Here is a 20,440-nt window from a genome sequence, read left to right as displayed (position 1 = left end):
GCTATACACAGGACAATAAAACAAAAGACATATTATTAAACAAAATATTCCTGTTACTACCCTATCATCTTAATGTGAACACCACTTATATAAACCTAACAGCATAAACATTGTAATTAAAATAATAAAACCTGTAAAAAAGGTTATTAAAAAGTTCAAAGTTCATATATTGAGGTCCGGATTTCTGGTACGAACTTTTCTCCTTCTTTGGTTAGTGCCGGGTTTTATTGTGACCCAAAACACCAACTGAAAATAACTTTGTCTTTAGGCCTTCCCTTCTGTATTGAGGTTTAATTTTGAAGCGACTGTGGGTGCACTTATGTAACATGGATCCAGGAAAATACTCTGACGGGGTAGCATCTGGAATGGGCCTCTCCACTTTAGATGAAAAGCGCTTTTGCGTCACCTTTATCTTCATCTAATTAGAAGGACTGCACCTGAACATGAGACACTCAAACAATTGCATTAGTTTCACACAATAGACGCTGATTAAAATCGTCTGTTTAGAGCATAATCATACAACATTAAATCTAAAATGTACCTGGGGCGACCATTGGTTTTCCCATGAGAAAAATTCTTTCTGATTGTCACGGTAGGCCAGGCCAAATACACCTTTATATTTAAGGGATCGGTCACAAAGCAAAACAGGCAGAAAAATGCATTGCGGTTTATTCGGATAGGACCTTGGAAACACACAGAAACACAAGAAACAGAGAATATACTTTGGGGGACCTTATACTTATTAGGGAAATAACTTGGGGGGATTTGGGCTCAAAATCAAGGAGTTTGGGGGACACAGGGAAGCCCTAGTGTAATTCACCCTGCGCACTGTCAAATCATGCCTGCTTGCTGGGGAAAATTAAGTGACTACCAGCACTTTGGACCCCCCAACTCCTGCAACCAAAATAATTATATTTCCACCCAAATATCCCCCTAAAACTGACACACAAGAAATTTCACAGTTCAAGGGCTAATGGAACATGACATAGGAAATAACAGGGTCAGTTCACTTTCAAGCACTCCATATCTGAGCTGGGGCATTGGAATGCTTATTCACATGCTAATTCACCAACCTGGGTTTAAATCACAGGACAAGCACAATGCATTGTAGGTTTAAAACACATACAACCTACATGTAGACACAAGAGCTTGCACTCCACCATTTGCACCTATCATGTGGGGTTCTAAAACCTTCTCTTCTCTAAGACACCAGCTAAGAATACCTTGCTGACAGGCCAAAATATCCCCTCCGTTTTCTATCATGTGCCAGGAGACTGCTCTGCAGCTATTTCTCATAAGGGGCCACCCATACAAGGCAATCCACTTATAAACTCGCACAGACAGCTGCAGTCCCATGAGGCAAAGGGAATACACAGAGAATGCATTAACTAGCCCACTGGTCTTACACAGTTAATCCCACATACACAGTTCCTAGCTTATACCCCTATGGGGGACAGTATCAAAGGGAAAAATTATAGGCAACACAGTAAGGTACAATATTAGACCCAAGAGCTGACAATCTCAGCCCTTGCCATTCGGTTTCAGGGGCAGCCAGCAATAATAACAGCAATAACACCCTCCTTTTGTTCACTTTTATTACATGTGAACAATATTACACAAAGGATAACAGCATTTAAAGCATAACCTTAATGGAATTGGCTGATGTATAGCAAAACTAACCTGAAACCTTTGGGTATAAAATTGACATTAAAAATCCTACTGAATATAAAAATAATCTGCTATAGTCTTCTGACAGAAACTTTTAGAACACCAAATAACATCTGGTTTGCTGAAAGAACAACCTGTAGCATAAAAACCTCATAGACACAGATTTAAAGGTGGGACACATTTGAGAGAAAAAGATGGTTAAAAAATGATAAAATATTAAATATTTGATCAACTTTGCAGAAAAAGAATTCCACATAGAACCCTCTAGTATACTGGCAGACCTGGCTAGGGTCCCTTTTCCATGTCTTTTTTTTTTTTTTTTTTTACTGCTATTTCAGGGTCTGCACACTTATAAGAACCTCAGCACTAGAGGTTTTTTTTTTGTGCTGATTACATTGGACTAGTGGTTACTTTATCCACTTCACTGTTCGCACTGCAAGACACTAGTTTAGTGATTCTATGCAGTTAATCAGTGATCCAGAACATTACATTGTGCTCATACTATAGGTTCTGAGCATTTAATATCTGTTTTAATTCCCATCATTTTACACGGATATTAAAGATTTAAGTTTTAACCACTTTATTACCCACCCACCAGGTGTTTAGAGTGCTCATTCTAGGTTACTGTCCTCTGTTCATTTGAACTCTATATTAATCAATGTACAACTGTTTCCATTTCAAGCCATATAACAAGCTCAAATAACTTCTGGGCTTCCTGCCAAAACCTTGTAACAAAAAAAAAGGTTAATTACTGGTTACTGCAATACAATTTAGGACAGCTTGAAATATGCAGCTCGTCACAGAGCCCGATAATGTTACTGGTATTCAAAAATTAAAACTGGATCTTTGTTAAACAGAATATTATAGGCTTAATATATACTTTAGACAGTTTTAGTCACTGGTTATACACAAAAAGAGCACAGAGTGCAGACACAAAACAAACAGAATTTTACGCTTCTTTCACACATTCAACCAGTTTTTACAAAAATAACAGACACATATTTTCTCACCTATTCTAATAAATAGGAAAACAAAACAATTTGATCCCGCAGACTAAATTTATAAAGATATCCTTTTTTTTTATATCATAATTAACTTTTTTAACTAATTTTAAAATGCTGAGCTTCTAGTTAGCTTTGTGTCTAGAATATATTTCGCCTGTTATTTCTATATAACATATTCACCTGATTTTATCTGTGGAGATTTAGAGAAAAAGAATTGTAATTCTGTTTAAGGAAATAAATCGCCTGGCCAGTACGATAAACATCCTTATTATTCCAGTGACAGAACTGTATACAAAAATAATTAATCCTTTCTTTATTCTTTTTTTCTCCACAGATACCCAAAACTTTCCCCTTTCCAGTATTAATTAGTTTATATTATAATGGGGGTGTACTCCTTTTAAAAATTAAATTTCAACATGAGCAATTAATTATATTCTTATTTTAGAAGCACTTGCCCTGAATAGTAATTTTGTATACATACAATAAACCGTTTTTCTTATTATTCAATGCAAATAACACTTTCATATGGATAGAATTCACTCAGATTCTTACAAGCACACACACAGGGATTACATACAATCAACCTTTTTATCATATTCATGCCTGAAAATGTAATAAAAACATTCTAATGGAAAAAGAAACCTATACCTGTTATACTCTTGTTTTCCACTTTTCAATTCAGACGGGAAAATATTATTAATTCAACTTAATATACACTCATACTTGGTTAATGTGGCACAAATAATTTGGGTTTGCATGTCTTAAAATTAAATTGGAAAAATTATATGTTTCTGTCTTTCTCTCTCCTAAGAGCTCTGCTGACTTGCTAACAACATTTCAACAAAAAGAAAACCATCTCTGTAACTTGTCCTATAAAACAAAATTCTTATTATTTCAACTTTCTAATTCTTGTCTCTCTCTTTTTTTCCTTCTCTGTCTTCAACATTCCTGTTCCTTTCCTGTGTAACAAATCACTGGGGGAAAAAAAGGTGGGGGCTAGAGCGGTTTATACATGCAGGCAACTTGAGAGGGAGACAGACAAAAAAAATCTTTTATCTTCCCAGCTTTGTTGCTGTGCTTGAGAGTTAATTGAGGCACCTATGCCACACTGCATTCATCCATAAGGGTTATTTTAACTCATCCTACAGTACATTTCTTCATACAGTATACCTATAATCCCATAAACAATTTATAAAGGAATTTTATCTTAACAAGCATACAATAAGGTTAGTCTTATCATTCTTAATATCTTAACCTAAACAATTATTAGCTTATCCTAAATTACCATCATATCTGAGACACCATATCAGTACAGCCCGTTTCAATTAAACAAATGGGACTCCAACCCTTTGTTATATAAATCGGAGACTCAAACTCTCGATTCTTCTGCCCTATAAAATTTAGGTTCTTTAGATTCGCAGAGAAACGGTGAGAAACAATAAAATATGTTTTTCTCACCTTTTTTCTGTGCAAATCCCACTTCTGACACCATTTGTTAGGTCCAGTCTACCTGACCAGACCTTAGAGCAGGCAACTTCTTCTACTCGACCCGGGGAGATTCATCACGCAGCTGCTATATGCTTCTGGTCTCAGATATGATAGTCGAGCTCGGAGAAGCAAAGATTCAATGCACACAATGCACAATGATTTCTTTCCTCTGTTTAATATGTCATCAAGGCAGTTCTTTTATACCCAAGACAAGGACAATACATCGTGTGTCAATTTCATACATCTGTTACAAATTCAGTTCCCATGTATAGATCATACATCTAAAATGACATATATCATCTGGCCTAAATTAGTAGAAATAGGGATCAAAGGTCAATAACTACTAATGGGGTCAGAAACAAGACTAGTGATCTTGTTTCTTATGTAATAGATATCCTGGGACATCTGGTCCACAGCTAGAATACTTTTACCATTTGGTCTCTGAGAGAACAAAGCTTGACGCATATTTATTTTAACCTGTTCAGTCCCTGAAAAGAACAGAGCTGGCAGATACAGTTTTTAACCTTACATCGTCATCGAAGAAGAGATCCCGAATGGGGATCCGACCCGAGATGGCGGCGTTTCCAGTTCCGGGGAGGACATCACTTCCGGTGGCGACAGCGGAACCGCTGGGAGCGACGCAGCGACGCAGCGGCGCTTCGGCGATCGGGGGAAGGTCCCCGATCACCTCCAAGGCCCAGGAGTTGGATGGGCGATCCGAGGACTGAGGAGGGTGAGGTATCCTCATTGGACCAGTCTACGGACAGCCAGGAACGGGTCGTAACCCCGTGGGGTCCTATCACTCGCCCTTATGCCCCATCCCCTGGCCTAGATAAAGCCCCTGCCCCTGTCACCTGTTCCACGGGATCCCCGCCTAGCCTGGAACTTATGGACATACCTTTGGGGGGGGAGGAGAGACGGACTGGGGAAAGACAGCGCAGTGGCGCTACGGAGGGTGATTCTCGGGGAGGGGGAGAGTTGAGAGTGGCCGCGGTAGGCCGGTGGTTGCCCCCTGCAGTTCCTGAACCGGTGAAAAAGGCCCCGGGATCTTATAGGTGGTCTGTACCGCGATCTGAACGGTCGTCGGGGGTATTTTCCCTGGAAGATGATAGGGAGTCAGGGGGGTCACATAGATTCCGAGAGCACCGTTGGTGGGCCCCACTATTCGAAGGGTACTCCGCATGGATGGACCGCACTCGGTTCCTCATCCGGCGAGAAGATGTAGTGGATTACTGGTGGGCTGCGGGAGAGTTCACACCTGAGCAAAGGGATAGAGAGTTGCAGGAGCGGTGGCTGCAGATCGAGCATAGGGAGATAGAACCCATGGGTCCTAGCATCCTGTCAGACCCCGTGGACCCTGATGAGCCCCTATCATGGGTGTTACCTGGGAGGGCCGGTAAGGCTGACCTGACCAGGATAAGTAGGGCCGAGCGGACCATAATGGCTCGTTATAAATCATCCCACGGGTTGGAGTACCCGTATGTCCCTGAGCCTCTTATGGATGAAATAGAGGAAAACAGAGGGAGGTGGCTTAGGGAGGCCATTGAAATGTATTTAGTCGGAAGAGGAAGTGCAGTGGTAGGGAAGAAGGCCGAGGAGCGGATAGAGCACTTAGTACGCATATGGGGCATAGGAAGGAACATTTAAAAACATAGGGTGACATATAGGCCCGAGAGGGGACTGCCTAGGCACTATCATGTCACGGTCCTGGACATGGGCGGTAGAGAGGTTAAGAAACCTGACCCGAGTCACTATTATTAGGGGGTACTAATGCATTACGCGGGTTCGTGGCGGGCTTGGCGGAATGTACTGTAGACATTTTGTTATGATACTATGGAAATTTGTATGTGAAGTTAACCTAATTATGTGTTGTGTTTCAGTGGTTCCTGGAAAAGGGTATACAAATTTAGGTCCCAGCGAGGACGATGGGATTCACCAGGGGGAGAATGTAGCGGTCATGTAAAATGGCTACAGTCATCTCTCCTGCTGACAGTAAGGCCTGGTAAGTTGTGGGCATGCCAGCAGTAATTATGGAGGTTTGCCCTCACACCCTGGTGGGGTGCCCTGTGTATGGATGGGAGTGGTCACATGCTCTGACTCCATGGTTAGTGATGTCAGAGGTGTGTCAGCTTCCAGAGTGTACATAAGGCACAGCACTGTGTCTAAGAGTTAGTTCTGCCAGAGTTCTATCTGAGTCCAGTTCTGTTAGTAGTCTTGAGAGTTCTATTCAGTCATGAGTTAAGTACAAGTTCTAGCAGATGGTTATGTTATAGTAACTGAAGAGGAGACTGTGTCCAGGGACCTGGCACAGGGCAGAGATCCCTGAGGGGATAGGGAATCCCTATCTAAGGAGAAATACACCTTTTAAAGGGAGGCACTGACTGAACATGAGTGGCTAGAAATCTACTGCGAGGGGCATCTAGCCCACTCAGGCAATAAAGATGTTCTCAATCACAAACCCTCTCGTGTACATGTGTGGAGTGAATGTACAGAGAGGAGCACCACGAAGGAGTTCCTCAACAGGATCATCCCCATGCGGACGCAGGGACCCTGATGAGGTGGAGGCGCTGCACTGGAACTAGGTGAGACTCAGCACACTACCTCAGCTGCCTGTCTGGACGGGTCCTCCCCACACACCATCATGCGGGAGACTCAGGAGTCCTGTTGCCAACAGGTGCACCACCAGACACTACCACACTGTAATGGGGACCGGTTAGACCACAGGGGCCAATGTGAGATTGGGTGGGTCAGGCCGGTTCAGAAATACCGTTACATATATATATTTATATATATATTTATATATATATATATATATATATATAACAAGAAAACAATATGAAGTAGCGCCGCTAAATAACCAGTTAATTATAAATATTAATTATAAATTATTAGTAGGAGAGACAATAGCTGATTGGATAGGCTTGAAGGGGCAGCTAGATAGGGCTAATACACTATGATAAAACTTTTTGAAATTTACAAATAGCAATGCAATCTCCTGACAAAAAACCCTAAAGGAAAAAATCTAAAAAATCTAAAAAATGTATTTATTAATAAAAAATATAGAAAAAATTGTCAAAAGATAAAAATATATAATAAAAAACCTTCAATACATAAAGTCCTGTTCCAGTGGAAATGTCCTTGGTTTCTTGCAGCCCGTTTCAAAGGGATCACCAGTCCCTAGTGATATCTGGAAAAAAGAACAAAAAAGAAACAGGCGCACACCTAGTGCATTACCACATTAAAAATGTATTGGATGAACATAAAATCTAACAAATGGCCACTCACAAGGATACAGCAAATAAAAGCATGTATGAGATAGGCTCTCATGTGCCTTGCAGCTCAATCACCAGCGTCCGTCCGCAATCAGTGGCGTCGTCACGTGGATCAGCCTCGCGAACCGGAACCGGAAGAGGGGTCTTTCACCTTCAGTGCTCCACCACATCGGTCCCTCCGGGAAACAGGCACCCCAGATGTACAATTGTATAAGGTAGCAAGCCGGGAGAGCAGCACACGGGAGCCAAGAGTTCTCAGTCAACCTGCATCAGTGTTTGTGGGCAAATGGCGGCCGGACTCTAGCCACGCCCTACGCGTTTCGTCATCAAATGGCAACTTCTTCAGGGGATACCCTTCAAGCATATGTCCTTAGTATTTATAGGGAGGTGAACAGCAAGTAGCCAATAAAGGATAAATGAATTAAAGCAATCAATTGAATCAATTACAAATATATGTATAATTAGAACAAGTAAAATCAATTTCTAAATATTCTGAGGACCCCATCGATGTCCAAAGAGTAACATGCAAACTATAGATTGAAACAACATAACTAATGTTATGAATGTGCTTGATATTACTGATGATGTGAATACAATTAGTAAATGGAATATAACAGGCTAAATCAATAGACAAACAGCACTATAAGGTGCATAGTAATTAAATGTAGGGATTAATTGCATTCAGACATTCTAGAGAGTATATTTGAATAGAACTATTTATATGTTTAGTGAAGTCAGATCTATTGCACTTGATTATTAGTGACATCTCAACTAAGGAGAACACAAATGAATGAACCATAGTATATGGACAGCTATATAAATTAGCAATAAACATTTTCATTTAAATCAATGACACCCAATAAAATAGCAAATAGTTACCTGGTATGTTATCAGGATATTAACCCATTATTGGATTGTCAGTGGGGAGTCAGAGGAGGTAAATGAGATGGATCCAAAAGCAAGGACAGATAAAACGAAGGCGACAGTGACTTAAACTAATATGAAAGTATTGAGCAATTTAATATGAGTGCTGTGTTCTAATGAATATGAAAATGGATTATGTGTTGTGTGCATCAATGTGAATAATAGATAATAAAGTGTATGTGAGTGATGTGAAAATCGAAATAATGAAAAAATAGTGAATTATGTATATACTAAAATATATGTAATGAAATGAAAATAATGAAATAAGGAAAAAATGAAAGAATGAAAAAAATGAAAAAAATGAAAGAAAATAAAAAAAGTTTACTTGGTGCCAGTATTGTTTTAATGCTCCTCGCCTTTCTGAATACAGTTGGAGCATATTCTGGTACTAGGTGACCAATAACAGGATCGTTGCGTATAATTTTCCAATGACAATTTAAAATATTTCTAATTTGGTGAGCAGATTGATTAAATTGTGTAATGAATTTTGGTGCATTATTTGATTTATATTATTTTGGTGCAATGAATTTTGTGTATGCTCCAACTGTATTCAGAAAGGCGAGGAGCATTAAAACAATACTGGCACCAAGTAAACTTAAAACCATGAAGATTACCAATCAGAATATGGCTCTAAGGGAGGGAAATGTTAGCTGTGGAAGAGGCCGGTGTTTAACCTGTAAACATTTGACAAAATCTAACAAGTTCACATCACATTCAAATGGTACATCATATGAAATAAAAGACCATATAAATTGTTTAACAGAATACGTTGTGTATCTTATCTCATGTGAATGTGGCACACAATATATAGGCCGTACATCTAGAGCCCTTAGTACACGGTTCTTAGAGCACCGGCGGAACATTATTAATGGGTGTCAAACACACAGCCTCTCCCGTCACTTTTGTACTAGTCACAACAAAAATCCCAAAATCCCTTTCTGTCATGGGTATTGAATTCATCCCCCCCTCATATATGGGAGGTGATCGCCTTCAGAAGCTATGTACCCTGATTGCTTTAATTCATTTATCCTTTATTGGCTACTTGCTGTTCACCTTTGATTGCTTTAATTCATTTATCCTTTATTGGCTACTTGCTGTTCACCTCCCTATAAATACTAAGGACATATGCTTGAAGGGTATCCCCTGAAGAAGTCGCCATTTGATGACGAAACGCGTAGGGCGTGGCTAGAGTCCGGCCGCCATTTGCCCACAAACACTGATGCAGGTTGACTGAGAACTCTTGGCTCCCGTGTGCTGCTCTCCCGGCTTGCTACCTTATACAATTGTACATCTGGGGTGCCTGTTTCCCGGAGGGACCGATGTGGTGGAGCACTGAAGGTGAAAGACCCCTCTTCCGGTTCCGGTTCGCGAGGCTGATCCACGTGACGACGCCACTGATTGCGGACGGACGCTGGTGATTGAGCTGCAAGGCACATGAGAGCCTATCTCATACATGCTTTTATTTGCTGTATCCTTGTGAGTGGCCATTTGTTAGATTTTATGTTCATCCAATACATTTTTATTGTGGTAATGCACTAGGTGTGCGCCTGTTTCTTTTTTGTTCTTTTTTCCATATATATATATATATATATATATATATATATATATATATATATATATATATATATATATATATATATATATATATATATATATATATATATATATATATATATATATTCTATATAATCACACTGTGTGTGTGTGTGTATACATATATAGATAGAGATACGGAGAGAATACACATATATTAATACAGGCTTAAAGATCAGTTATAGTTAGCAAAAAGCAAACATGATAAGATGCCAACATTATGAAGTATGAACGAACATTAAGGTAAGTAATGTCTTACAGTGTAAACATGAAACATCACATTCATATTTATTATTTTATAAGGATAATTATTTAAATATTTTTTGTTAAAATATTACCATTACATGAGGATGTACCTTTAAAAACAGGCCACTTACATCTCATTTATAACAATAGGTAATTGAATGTCATGTGCCATAATCATGCCAAGTGTTTAATAATGTAATACCATTAATAAACTGATGATTATTAGAGATTAATATTTTTCAAAATATGCCTTCATTCAGGAAATTAGCATTTTTAAACATTAATGTGTACAATGACAGATTTGAATGATATCAAGCATATGTACATGATCATACATACACTATGCATGAATTAGTCTGCAGTAAACACCAGTACAAATAAATGTTTTCTTAATGTAATTTTTTATTTATCTTTAGACTTCTGAGAGCGAGTAACAGGCCTGCTTGTTGGCTGTTGTGTTTGCCTTCTGCCTCTGCCAAGTACTCTGCCCTTAACTATACCACTTGTAGTGGCCTGTGGCACTTCACTGCCAGTAAGTGTGGGGTGTGGCACTTCAGGGGCACTTCAGGGGCACTGTGTGTGGGCTGTGGCAGTTTACTGGCAGTAAGTGTGGCCTGTGGCACTTCAGGACCACTGGGTGTGGGGTGTGGCACTTCAGGGGCAATGTGTGTGGGCTGTGGCAGTTGACTGGCAGTAAGTGTGGCCTGTGGAACTTCATGGACAATGTCTGTGGCCTGTGGCAGTTGTGAAGCACTTGATAAACATTTCAAGAGTGATGGTGGTGCAATTCCTATTTTTTGTATTTTACTCTTCTTTCAATAGCTTGTTATTAGCATTTGTTTGCCTAACTTTCTTTTCCGTGTCTCATTTGTAGGTGTTGTATCCATATTTTGAACAGATGTAAGCGGTTGGATGTTGTCAGGGAGACGGTCCGAAGTTGCAGCTACTGTACCGTTATCATCATGAACTGGGGAATGAAGAACTGATGACTGTGGGGAAAAAGTGGCACCATGTAAAGATCCATCCTGTGATGGGTAAAAGTGGAATTGTTCTCTTGCTGCACTACGCAACATATTTGCTTGGCTTACATTGAGAACTAATGCTTCTAATGTTTAAATTTTTGATTTCTTGAGGCACTTTTGTACATAATTAACATAAAGTATCTTTAGTGGACGTAATTATGGCTAAATATCAGCAAAGAACGACATCACAATGATATTGTTATGGCAATCTGTATATTATCCATCTGAACATAAATGGACAAGTGAACCTAGTCGGCACATTGATTTTAAACACCATACAATGTTCATGCAGGAATGCGTTGTAAAATAAAGTGTTCTGTAGAAAATACACTGCATATGTTGTGTATTATTTTAAATCCAAAAAATAATTTCACTAGCAGGAAAGCAAAGTTGACTCTGCTTAGAATTCAGGAACTAATTGTGGAAATGTCTATGAATGTGTTTACAGATCTGGCATTACATTTAAGATAATCTGGTGTAGCGCTCTATGTGGCTGACACTCAGCAACACATGCAGTGTGTCGCTCACAGATGGTACTGGTGTGATATGGTTGGCGTTTGTGAAACGTTCTAATAATATATTAATGAACGAATGACTAACATAGGTTTCAATATATAGTTGAGCTGTGGCTGAAAGTATTCTGAAAATTACCATTTGAAATTAATGTGATGCACTTGTGTTAACCTTGTCAGCTTTTAACAACTGTAGTCCCTCCCCCAAGACGTGACACCACCCTTAGCTGTTATTTGATTGTACCACCTGTAAGCACTCCCACAACACTTGACCCTACCATGACCCTGTGATGTTGCTCTGTGGCCCACCCCCCACCCCCCTCGATTAACCTCTATGCTGTGATTACATGTTAATTGCCGCAGTTTTCACACACTGTAACCTGAGTGAAATACACATATGAAATGAGCAGCATATGAACCCAATAAAAGACCATATGGTACATGTTCCTATTTATGCTCACATGAGACTATATGAAGCGAATACATAGCTTTATATAAACCTAATAGAATGTGTGCGTGCAAATTAATTTTGCTTGCATTGGAATGCACAATATGCCATGCAAGACATGATTAGGCAGTAATGGCCTGTTTGTAGGTGTAACATAGATTATCAATAATATATTGTTCAAAATATATTTGTTATGTATATATGTTAAGACACATACGTGAAATATTGAATGATGCTTTTGTATGCACACACACAGTGTAACGAAGTAATACATAAGCGTGACAAATAATGAGTGCGGGTGTGCTTTGTGATTATGCATGTTAACACATTGTTTTCAAAATAATTAAAAAATACATTATTATTTGAACTATAGGGCCAAGATGTTGAATGGTTTGTAAATTGCACGGTTGCAGTGTGTGTTATTTGTAAGATCATTACACATAATTCCTCAATGCAGGTGAAGTTGGGTATGTTGACTCATAATGATGTCATCCACGATAGCTGAGCCAATACATGTTTCCAAACACACACAGATACATATATACATATACATATATATATATACACATATATATTGTGACAGAAACCAGGGGATGGTAATAAATTCCATATATAGGGCCCCCAGGATACTGAACAGTTTCTGTCCTGTTTAGGCTGAACAGTGCAGCCTCTCATACATGCACTCCATCCCACAGTTTGGCAAGTACTGGAACTGAGGGATGAGCGATCCAGACCAGAGTTTGTCTGCTGCCTGATTTCTGTCACCTGTCATACTAATTAGAAATCAGGTACTTAAGACCTATTTCCTGTTTCCTCTTCCCTCTCCCCCAAGAGCCTGGAGGCAGGAGGGCTGCTGAAGTACAGAGGGGACGAAGCCCTCTCTCCAAACAGGTTTAATCATTCTGTTCATTTTGTCTAAGACTGCAAAGCTACTTATTTTGTTGGTGGAAGTGGACAAGCCACTTCCAACCCTGAGTCAGGGATATCTAAGTTAAGTTATCGCTCAGGTGAGCAGCTTTTTGTTTGGCTTTGTTTATACTGCATGCACTGTGGCAGTCTCAGTGCCTGGGACTAAATAAACCAGGCATAGCCTGTTTAAAGGAACAGTACGTGTCGTCTCATCATTTAATCTACCCTAAAAGACCGTGTTCTAACAGTCCCGGACAGACGGCGGAGCCCCGGAGTAAGCCGTTTGTCACAATATATATATATATATATATATATCATGTATGTGAGTAGGTCTAATGGCTTTGCATCTCATCCCAGCCTCTGTTTAAAAGCTGTGTTTAAAACAGCATGCATTGGCTTGAGGATTGGCTTGTGTAATACGAGCTTGAGACAAAAGGTGGCACTGAGTGCTCATTTGCATGTCATTTCCCAGAATCCCTTGCTGCAGTGGAAGCGCTGTATGCTGGGTGACAATGGGGAAAGACAGGGTTGCAGACCTGTCTAAGACATGCAAATGAACATACAGTAATATTTACAGTTGCTATATATATATATATATATATATATATATATGTATATATATATATATATATATATATATATATGAGAGAGAGAGAGACATGTATACAGATATCTATATATATTTGTAGGTATGCTTATATTGCGAAGAAACTGTAAGTGTATACGAAAATATATTTACGACTTGTAACATACGACACGCGTAGTACGGTAGCATTTGTCACCTGCTGGAAATGGAGCAGAATAAATTCTGATATCTCTGTCCCCTGCCAATCCCTCCACGACGACAGGAAGAATTTTTTCCCGCAACTGCTCCTCCAATGGATTAAGATTAGAGATTGTGCTGGCAGCCCACCTCCAGTGGCAGAAGCATGCATCCGTTGTACTTGTATATTTTTCTTTAAGTTTGCCCTGATATCATCGAATCTCTTACGACAATTTGTCCGGTCCCTGACATGATTCCCACATGCAGACACAGCCAATGTTATTTTGTCCCACTTTTCTTTTTTTGATGCTGAACTTGTACGCCCTTGAAATACATACAAAATATATGCCGCTCATTATTTTTATACAAACTAGCACTTTGCAAAACTGCTACCTTTTCCAAAAGATAACAAACATGTTGCTTTATGTAGAATATTTGTAGCACATGAGCATTTACGTTGAAACATATAAATCTAAGAAAGGTTGCATGAATATTGTGTGAACTTAGCCAACGTTTTTTTAATGATTGTTAAGGACATTATAAAGCATGAAGGATTATGTGTGTAGCAATTAAGTTCAATTGATAGATATTATAGAATAATAGATTGATATGAAGACATTTCACATGAGATAGGATAACATATCTTTGAACAATCAATGCAAAGATAGACTTACCTAGTAAATGCCCATACAGTGTCACGCTGCGCTCACCACAAACAGGACGGAAGACCGCGGGGCTGAGGTGGGGATAGAAAGACACCGACCTACAACCACGCAGTCCTGTCCGGAATGCGTAGTCCAAGTCGTACCGCGTCGTAGGGTTGGAGAGGTCAGGGTAGTCAGGGTACTTGCCGTGTTCCGGGGTTGGAGAGTAGAGGATGGTAGATTTCCGTAGCCAAGGTCCAGGGTAATAGAAGGTAGAATGGTCGAGGGCGAAGCCGGGGTCAAAGTGCAGGAGAGTGTAGGAATCCAGAGAACAGCCAGGATCAGGATATCAGAGAACAGACAGGTCAGACCAAGCAAAGTTCAAGCAAACTAAACAGCAGCGGTGAGCACAATGCATAAACAGGAGTTTATGCTCAGCAAGGAATGCCAGACAGGAGCAGGTATATATGTGGGAAGGATCCAATTACCTTGCAGGGGTGTGATCCAGTCCTCCAATGATGTCCGGGCGGCAGTAATCTGAAACAGCCTGCAGGTCAGGCTTTCCTGGTGATTGCCTTGGTTGCCAAGCAACCCGTGCGCGATGCACGTCGCGGAGCGCTGACGTCACGCGGGCGTACGGCCGAGTTCCCTCCCTGTGGGAGGCGCTGGCAGCTCCTTTCCGAGCGTGCGTGTACTGCCCTGGCCGTGCGTGTGCGCATGGGTCCACCGTGTGACGCGTCAGCGGGGCAGTCTCTGACCGGAGTTGCTGCAGATGTGACAGTATCCCCCCCTTGAGGGGAGACCTCCGGGCGACCCAGGGATGGTTTTTCAGGGTACCTTCGGTGGAAGGCATAAATGAGACGGTTGGCATGTACCTGACGATGAGGGATCCACTCTCTCTCTTCCGGGCCATAGCCTCTCCAGTGTACGAGATATTGCAATCCTCCTCTGGACATTCTAGAGTTGAGGATGGTCTGTACCTCGTATTCTTGTTGACCCTCTACCAGTATGGTTTGCGGAGGTTTAGGTTGCCCTTTGGAGGATGAGTCTTGTAGACATGGTTTTAGAAGGGAGGAGTGAAAGACGGAGGGAATTCTCATAGTCTTAGGCAGTTCTAGCCGGTAGGCTACTGAGTTGATCTTTTTAGTGATGCGGAAGGGACCAATGAAGCGCGGTGCCAGTTTGGGTGAAGTTACCTTTAAACGAATGTTTTTGGTGGATAACCAGACCCTTTGTCCTACAGAGTACCCTGGGACCTCTTTTCGGTGACAGTCCGCTTGTCTCTTCTGTAGTTTACCAGCGTGCTGTAGGTTTAGGTGGATTTTCTGCCATAAGTCTTGTAAGTGGAGGATTTTGTCCTCTGCGGCCGGGACTCCAGACTTCGAGATAAGAGAAGGGAGTGCAGAAGGATGGAAGCCATAGTTGATCATGAATGGTGACTGTTGAGATGATTCATTCCGAAGATTGTTATGGGAGAATTCTGCCCACGGGAGAAGTTCTGCCCAGTCGTCTTGAGTATCAGCAACAAAACACCTTAAGAATTGTTCCAGAGACTGATTGGTGCGTTCTGTTTGCCCATTTGGTCTGGGGGTGATAGCCTGACGAAAAGTGTAGTGTGACGTCCAGACTCTTACAAAACGCCCTCCAGAACCGGGAAATGAATTGGGATCCTCTGTCAGATACTATGACCAGGGGAGTCCCATGAAACCTGAAGATCTCCCTGATGAAAACGTCGGACAACATCGGTGCGGTGGGTAGACCTTTCATAGGAATGAAGTGTGCCTGTTTTGAAAACCTGTCCACCACTACAAGTATGGTGTCCATGCCTCTAGATTTAGGCAACTCAACGATAAAGTCCATAGATATGTGTGTCCATGGACGTTCCGGGATAGGTAATGGATGAAGGAGACCCGCAGGTCTGTTGTGTGGCGTCTTGTTCCGTGCACAAGTAGAGCATGTAGCTACAAAAGCTTGTATGTCTCTCCGCATGTTGGGCCACCAGAACGTGCGTTCGATGAGCTCAGTAGTTCTTTTGGTGCCAGGATGACCAGCTGTCTTGGATGAATGCCCCCACTCCATGACTCTCCTCTGGTAAAGAAGTGGAGTGAACAAACGATCCTCCGGAACCTTGAGTCCTGCTGGGATGTTGTTCTGAGCCTTGGTAATATCAGACAAGGCGCTGAAAGTATTGGCTGCCACAATGCAAGTGGATGGAAGAATGGTCTCCTGCTGTTCCACCTTGTTATCCTCTACCAGAAACTGTCGAGACAAGGCGTCGGCTTTAATGTTCTTAGAGCCTGGGATATATGAAATAAGGAAATTGAAGCGCGTAAAGAATAAGGACCATCTTGCCTGGCGAGACCCGAGTCGCCGTGCTCCCTCAATGTAAAGTAGGTTTTTATGGTCTGTTAATATCGTGACAGGCGTTTCCGTGCCCTCCAGTAGGTGTCTCCACTCCTCTAAGGCCAGTTTGATCGCGAGGAGCTCACGGTTACCCACGTCATAATTCCTTTGGGCGGAGGAATTTTTTTTAGAAAAATACGCACAGGGGTGAAGTGGAGCTTGAGGGTTCTTTCTCTGGGAGAGTATAGCACCTGCTCCTACAGCGGAGGCGTCAACCTCTAAGGAAAAGGGTAATGAAGGGTCTGGGTGTACTAAGATGGGTGCTGAGGCGAATGCCGTTTTTATCCTCTCGAAGGCCTGGAGAGCTTCGTCAGACCAATGTGTAGGGTCAGCTCCTTTCTGAGTGAGCGCCGTGATGGGTGCTACTACCGATGAGAATCCTTGAATGAACCTCCGGTAATAGTTGGCGAAGCCGAGGAACCTTTGGATAGCCTTGAGAGAGAGAGGACAGGGCCATTCCAGTACAGCTTTGACCTTGCTAGGGTCCATAGCGAGACCGGTGTCCGATATGATGTAGCCGAGAAAAGAGGTAGATTTTTGGTGGAAATGGCATTTCTCGAGCTTAGCAAACAAGTGGTTCTCTCTTAAGCGCGGCAAGACTTGTTTGACGTGAGTAGTATGTTCAGGCATGGATCTGGAAAAAATTAGTATATCGTCCAGGTATACTATCACATGACGGTCCAGAAGGTCTCTAAAGATGTCATTTACAAAGTCTTGGAAGACCGCAGGGGCATTACACAACCCAAACGGCATGACTAGGTACTCGTAGTGCCCGTCGCGAGTATTGAATGCTGTCTTCCATTCATCTCCTTGTCTGATTCTAACCAGATTATAAGCGCCTCTGAGATCCAGTTTGGTGAAGATCCTAGCTCCTTGGAGTTTGTCAAATAATTCTGCTATCAACGGAAGGGGGTAGCGGTTCTTTATGGTGAGTTTGTTGAGACCGCGATAGTCTATGCAGGGTCTGAGGGTTCCGTCCTTTTTTTTGCCGAAGAAAAAACCTGCCCCCGCAGGTGATGAGGATTTTCGAATTAACCCCCTCTGGAGATTCTCCTGGATATATTGTCTCATAGCCTGGGTCTCAGGTATGGATAATGGGTATGATCCTCCTCTCGAGGGAATGGTACCGGGTAGAAGATCGATTGGGCAATCGTACGCACAATGTGGCGGAAGTTCCTCTGCCTGGCGTTTGTCAAAGACATCGCGAAACTCTTCATATATCCCCGGTAGGTGTATCCTGTCAGGATCCGTGACCTCCAGACCTGCCACTGCCTTAGGAGTAGACATGCAATGTTCCAAGCAATATGAACTCCAACGTAGAGGCGTGGACTCTGTCCAGTCAACGACTGGATTGTGGATCCGGAGCCACGGGAGTCCCAGAATAACGTCCGTGGAAGGAGTGTGGATAATATCCAGTGTTATGGTCTCGGAGTGGCAGTCACTGGTCGAGATCTTAAGGGGCACAGTTTGCAAGGAAATGAACGCGGGCTGCAAGGGTCGTCCGTCGATGGCTTCAAGGGCTACCGGTCGATCTTTGGGTACCAACGGTATCCTATTCTTGATTGCGAACTCTTGATCAACGAAGTTTCCCCCTGACCCAGAATCCAGAAAGGCCCGTGTCTGTACTGTGAAGGTCTCCCCGAATATGGAGATGGGTAGGTAAATCCTAGTAGAGGTTTGAGGAGGGGGAAAGGTTGCAGTGCCCAGCGTGATCCTCCTTATACTCACTGGGCTTTGGCGTTTCCCGGTTTAAGTGGACAGTTGATCACCAGGTGTCCGTTATTGCCACAGTAGAGGCACAACCCCGCTCGTCTTCTCCGTTGCCTCTCGATAGGTGAAAGACTAGTCCCTCCCATCTGCATGGGTTCGTCTAGAACGGGAGTTGTGGAGAGTAGAGGCCCTATGGTGGAAAAAGAGGACGATTGTATACCTCGAGGGTGTTTGTTTCTCTCCATCTTTCTCTCTTGAAGACGCTGATCCATACGGATGCACAGGTTTATCAGATTTTCCAATCCAGCGGGGCGATCAAGAGAGGCCAGTTCGTCCTTCAGACGTTCGGACAGACCCTGCCAGAAGACTGCAGATAGGGCCTCATCGGTCTCCGTAGCCACCGTCCGAAAATCCAGGGCATAACGAGCCACAGTACGATCTCCCTGGGAAATATTAAGCAGAGTAGAGTGTCGTGAGTGCAGGAGTGGTTGCAAGTGGGGCAGTGTTGGTTGTAGATAAGGTCAGGCGTCTAACTTGCTCAGTAAGGGTATCCACGTCTTGTTTGAGTTGGGAGACTAGTTGTTCCTTAAGTGTGAATGATCCGGTAAGTTGCCGGAAGCATTCCTCATGTGTGTCTAGGCGTCGGGCCACCTCAGCGGCGTCCATGTTTGTTGGGCTGAGCATATTGTCACGCTGCGCTCACCACAAACAGGACGGAAGACCGCGGGGCTGAGGTGGGGATAGAAAGACACCGACCTACAACCACGCAGTCCTGTCCGGAATGCGTAGTCCAAGTCGTACCGCGTCGTAGGGTTGGAGAGGTCAGGGTAGTCAGGGTACTTGCCGTGTTCCGGGGTTGGAGAGTAGAGGATGGTAGATTTCCGTAGCCAAGGTCCAGGGTAATAGAAGGTAGAATGGTCGAGGGCGAAGCCGGGGTCAAAGTGCAGGAGAGTGTAGGAATCCAGAGAACAGCCAGGATCAGGATATCAGAGAACAGACAGGTCAGACCAAGCAAAGTTCAAGCAAACTAAACAGCAGCGGTGAGCACAATGCATAAACAGGAGTTTATGCTCAGCAAGGAATGCCAGACAGGAGCAGGTATATATGTGGGAAGGATCCAATTACCTTGCAGGGGTGTGATCCGGTCCTCCAATGATGTCCGGGCGGCAGTAATCTGAAACAGCCTGCAGGTCAGGCTTTCCTGGTGATTGCCTTGGTTGCCGAGCAACCCGCGCGCGTGCGCGATGCACGTCGCGGAGCGCTGACGTCACGCGGGCGTACGGCCAAGTTCCCTCCCTGTGGGAGGCGCTGGCAGCTCCTTTCCGAGCGTGCGTGTACTGCCCTGGCCGTGCGTGTGCGCATGGGTCCGCTGTGTGACGCGTCAGCGAGGCGGTCTCTGACCGGAGTTGCTGCAGATGTGACATACAGACAGTCATAGTGCTCCAAAATCCCAGTGACCAGAGCTGTGTTTTCCTCTTCATTGAAACGAGGATTACGTGGCCACTCCACACGTTCCTTCCGACCATGTCCAGCCGCAGAGGTTGGCTGCTGCTGACTAGACTCTCCTTCCAATGGAAGAGACTCCAAAAGCGGCCCACCACCAAACACCCCAGCAGCACCAGCAACAGACACCCCAGCAGCACCAGCAACAGACAACCCAGCAGCACTCGTACTCCCAGCAACATCACTCGCACTCGCAGCAACATCACACCGCTGAATCCTCCATTCACTCAGACGCCTACTCACATGACTACCAGTACCATTCACACCAGCATCACTCCTCCCACGCCTTTCGGCCATACCTGTAGCACTCACAAAGAACAGAAAAGAAATG

General features: G+C 42.9%; 1 protein-coding gene and 1 long non-coding RNA gene across 9 annotated transcripts in view; both read left to right on the top strand.

Annotated features, from left to right (window-relative positions):
* LOC142466766 (uncharacterized) overlaps positions 1-13,206 on the top strand; it is a 45,406-nt gene extending 32,200 nt beyond the window's left edge. The window contains exon 3 of the long non-coding RNA XR_012788213.1: positions 11,070-13,206. This is a non-coding gene — a long non-coding RNA (uncharacterized LOC142466766). The remainder of the gene's footprint in view (positions 1-11,069) is intronic.
* Positions 1-20,440, top strand: part of LOC142466770 (uncharacterized) — a 616,011-nt gene that overhangs the window by 539,306 nt on the left and 56,265 nt on the right. The window lies entirely within an intron of this gene.

The sequence above is a fragment of the Ascaphus truei genome, chromosome 15, assembly GCF_040206685.1.
Source record: "Ascaphus truei isolate aAscTru1 chromosome 15, aAscTru1.hap1, whole genome shotgun sequence".
Lineage (NCBI taxonomy): Eukaryota > Metazoa > Chordata > Amphibia > Anura > Ascaphidae > Ascaphus > Ascaphus truei.
This window is presented reverse-complemented; position numbering and strand designations above follow the sequence as displayed.